A 4666-nucleotide genomic window follows, 5' to 3' on the forward strand; every position below is an offset into this window, starting at 1 on the left:
TGCACAAAGACAAGAGGTGTCGGCTGCACGGGATGAGGTAACGGTAGCCAGAGGTGAAAGAGCATTTAGCTTGTGTTCAAATTAGTCATTTAAAGTTCCTTTATTCCCCAGGCCTTGCTATGAGTCCAGGCAAGGCCAGGAGAACGCGTTCTGGTCAGACGGCGGGAAATTCCACCACATGGAATGGTGTTGGTGGTCTCTGCTCTACGGCAGCCGGGGGGCCCACACAGCTAACACCCTCTCCTTCCACTAATGAATGCGCCCACCCACGCAGGACCCTCCTTCCCTCCCCATTCCTTTTCCTCCCCTCCCTCCTCACGCTGCCCCCTTCAACCAGCCACGTGGCCACCAACCGACTTCCTTATGACCGCCCAAGGATTCATTTCGGGAGCAAAATTTGTTAAATTATAAATTGCCAGCATCTGCCTCAATAATGAACTAAATCAAAGACCCTCTGGAAGAATCCCCTGGGCAACTCTTGGGAGGTGCCAGAAGGAAATATTCACCCCTTCCCCTCCCTCTTGCTCTTAGCCTCAAGGACCCTCCACGTGTGAGGGTAGGCATCTATGCAGGATGCGCCAAACCTCAGAGGTGGGTCCCTGCAAGCTTAGGTTATTTGTTTTTCCTTGGAAGAACAGTTAATCAAAGCAAAACTTCAACCCAACAAACAAACAAACAGAATACCCTGAGTTGGCTATTTGCACACAGGGGTGGCCAAGGGAGGCAGCCTAAAGGGTTCCTTTGTGACCAGAGGCGTTTTTGAAAGGAGACAGCAATGGCTGCTTTATGAGGAAGTGGCAAGACAGTCACCTCGTTATCCTCACCACTGTGGTGGTCTGAGGACCACCCAGGAACCTCCATCATGATAACAGCTGAGGTCTTCTTCCAGCAAACCAGTGATCCTGAGTTGAGACACAGCTGTCTTCTTCCAAAAGAATGGGTCTGTGCTCCCGACAGGATAGACACAGAGTCCCACCGCCACCTCAGCGACTTCTGTTTCTGAGCAGAGTAACTATAACTCGCATTCCTACCACCTTCCACATATTGCCTTAGCTTTAACCTCAGAGCACGAGGGCTGAATGAGAGGTGGGGGTCGTGCCCATCCCCTTGGAAAGGCCGGGTGTCCAGACTGGGGCCACTGTGTGACGTGGGGGCTGAGGGCTGGGCAGGAGGAAGAGGAGAAGGAAATAAGCGCCTTGTGATTGAAGTGGCTTGAAATAATAAATACACACACTCTCTTTTAAACATAGCTCGCCACATCCTGGGGAATCTGGAAAAATGCTCCCCTTCGCCTCCCCAACACCCTCCTGCCGTCCTCACCCCCAACAGCAGTTGGCTTTCACGACGCTTTGAGGAAAAAGCACGGGGCCTTTGATAGTAAGGGCTTGTTAGTTCTGGGCTAACAGCCCTCCCAGGCCGCTTTGAATCCTTTCGAACACTTTTCTATTTTAGGTCAAGGAAGTTCATAAAAGTGAAGACTGAAGGTGGTGGAAGGGGGAGAGGAAAAGGAGGAAAAAGCAGCTGGGGACAGCTTGTCATCAGGCAGCCAGCGACCTCTGGAGGATGCTTCCGGCCTGGAGGATGGACCCTGCCTCGGGTGTGGAGGACAGATGTTGGAAGGTGGCTTTGAGCCCCCGAAGGAGACCAGGCCTCTTCTGGAACCCCCAGACAAAGCGTAAGCACAACTGGGTCCCTGTAAGCAGAAGATGCTTGAAAATCCACAGGCCTCCTTATGCTAAACAAGATTAGCATCTCTAGCGCTGATTCCTCCACATGCCACAAGAGAGCAGCACATGCTGCTACATCGCACTAGAAACTGGACAGCCCAGTCCAAAGGGCTGGCACCAGGGAATCTGAAATGAATAGCAGCAGCAGCAGCAGCAATAGCTGTATCGGATTTGTGCCTACTGCGTGCTAGGGACTGTTCCAGGTGCTTAAATGTATCAATTCATTAATTAACATGACAATGCTATAAGAGCCCTATTCTAATCTCTGTATTAGAGATGAGGAGGTATAGAAATTAAGAGAACTTGCTATTGTAGCCTGGGACTGCCTAAAATAGAACTCAGCAAATTATAATCCGAGGGTCAAATCCAGCTCACTGCCTATTTTTGCACTGGCCTCAAGCTAACGATGGTTTTTACATTTTTGGATGGTTGGGGAAAAGTCAAAAGAAGAATATTTCCTGACACTTGAAAATAATGTGATATTCCAAATTCAGCGTCTATAAATGAAATGTTCTTGGAACACAGCCACATTCACTTGTTTACGTATCATCAGTGGCTGCTTTATGGTTCCAGCAGCAGAGCTGAGCAGCTGTGACAACCTATATAGCCTGCAAATATTTACTATCTGACCCTTCACAGAAGAAGTTTGCCAGCCCTTGACCTAAGACATAAGTGCTACCTTTTTCCAGGCAGAAGAGACAGAGGGCAGAACTGACACTTCGCTGGACATGGAGTTAGGACAGCTATCCCAGAGGGATCTGGAAGCAATGCTGACCTCAATTCATTTTCTTTCCAACAGGGTGGCTCAAGGTCAAGCAGAAGGGAGGGTTTGACAATTCACTGCATAGCCTCTAGGAAGTAATAGAATGTTCGATTTAGAAAGGGCTATGGGAATCACCTACCTTATTTCATCGAGACTAAGATGCACATTTTTTCACATTTGACATCTTTGTAATCAGACTGTATCCTCCAATCAAAACATTATCGTTTAAGTGAAAGAATTTTTGTTTACTCGAAGGCAGTTTTTGTTTCTTAGTGGCACTTAAAATAATAGTGTCTTACAATAGACGACACCTTAGATTAGGCAGTTCTTACTGCCAAAGATCTAGCCTCTTTTTTATACCCTTCCTTTGATGGGACATTCACTTCTTTAGTTAGTGGCCCATTCTACAGATTTCATTTTAAACTTCTGTGAGCCTCAATTTCCTATGCTTCAAATGGGAATGGTCTTGTTTACTATATTTACTTAAAATGTCTTATAGATTTTATCATGAGGAATTGAGGGGTATACGTGGAAAGGAAGGCACTTCCACCACTGGGGTAGGGAGGAACAGAGCAGGCTGCAGGGGGGTTGGTCTGTTGGTTTGGATCAGCCCCAGGCTGGCTGCAAGGTGAAAGGACAGGAATAAGCTGGTGTGGACACAAACCACTGAAAACATGGCAGAGAAAGAAAGATTGGCAATGCTATAGACAGAATGGCTTTCAATTAGCATCAGCCAGGAGCACGGCACTCTGCAGGGGGTACCTCTTAAAAGAGAGAAAATAGGAGCAATTTTAAGATTTGGGCATGGATGGAGGAAGAAGACAAGGAAGGCACGAAGAATGCAACTGTAGCTGGTTCGCCCCCTGCTGCCTTACACGCCGGCTCTGAGAGATAATGGAGGGAATAGAGAGAGGCAGGATGAGAGTCACTGATATTGTGATAAGAAACACATTGTAATCCTTCAGTCACGCTTCCATCAAGCAGGGATGATCATCCTAATGATGAGATGAGCTTACTGAGGTTTCTAGAATATCCTGAGAGTCTTCTTCAGGATATATGGCCGTGACTATCAATAGTCTCAGAAGAAACCCGAGGAGCACACTGCTTGCTTCCAGGTCCCAAGAAATGATGCTGCAGACGTGAGCCTTGGGGAAGAGGAAATCTAGGCCTTCCTCTGGAACTATGGCTGCTGAGAGAACTTGGTGGCTAATGGCAGCTCATTTGTTCCAGCAAAGGACCTGGGCCCGGAGGCAGAAGGAACTGTGATACACGCCCCTCCCTCCACAGCGGCAGCCAGGTTTGGACTGGGTCCTGGGGGAAGGGGCAACAGAGGGCTAAGCCCCAACCAGGTGCTTTTCATTTGGGGACATGTGTCCCGGATTTTCTGGGACCGTACCAATTTCTTATAATTCGATTATTTTCAATGAAGGCAATTTGTTAGACGTCTGATTTTCAGCTTGGAAAATGTGGCTACTGCATTTATAACTAAGGGAGGGCAAAGCTATAGAGACAACCCAATCCGAGTATGAGTCTTGTCCTCTAAACACACAGGACCGCATCTGGCCTACCGTAGGTAGCCAATGAAGGTCGTTAGGATTTAATTTAAGAAATGAGAAGTATTTGATTAGGACAAATATTTTAGGAGGAATGCGTTAGGACATCACAGTGTCTTCTATAAGTGGAAAGAGGTACATCTCTGCAAACATAGCATGGGGACCTGTCATTCATGATTAAAAGAGACAGGCACAGGCCGGCTGCTCTGTCTTGGAAATGATGAAGGGGAACAGGAAAGTTGGAGACATAAGCCAGAGGCTGCAGGGAGGTCTCATGAGTTTTCACGAGAAGACAGGGAGAAAAAGAAGAAAATGGATTTTAGGTGTAGAGAGGGCACGAGTGAAGACCAGAGGGTGGTGAGGGGTGCCAAGTTAAAACGGTGCCTACAGGGGAAAGACGAGAGAAGTCCTATCAGCAGGAAGTCGGTAGGCCTGGAGACTGCGGCAAACAGGAAGAGAAGACGCAGAAGGGAAAGGCCTAAGAAAATGAAAATAACAGCTCTTCTGTGACTACAACCGAAGCCCCCAATCAGGAATATTTGTTATTCTTCTGGGAGATTGGTTTGTTTTTATCTTCTGGGAGAACCAAACTGTAGCTGACCAGGGGTCCCTTTTGGCTATGT

At 47.6% G+C, this 4666-nt stretch overlaps 1 protein-coding gene across 2 annotated transcripts in view; it reads right to left on the reverse strand.

The window, feature by feature from the left end:
* Positions 1 to 4666, reverse strand: part of CLIC5 (chloride intracellular channel 5) — a 161626-nt gene that overhangs the window by 21052 nt on the left and 135908 nt on the right. The window lies entirely within an intron of this gene.

The sequence above is a fragment of the Pteropus vampyrus genome, unplaced genomic scaffold (assembly GCF_000151845.1).
Source record: "Pteropus vampyrus isolate Shadow unplaced genomic scaffold, Pvam_2.0 Scaffold18, whole genome shotgun sequence".
In the NCBI taxonomy this organism is placed as follows: Eukaryota; Metazoa; Chordata; class Mammalia; order Chiroptera; family Pteropodidae; genus Pteropus; species Pteropus vampyrus.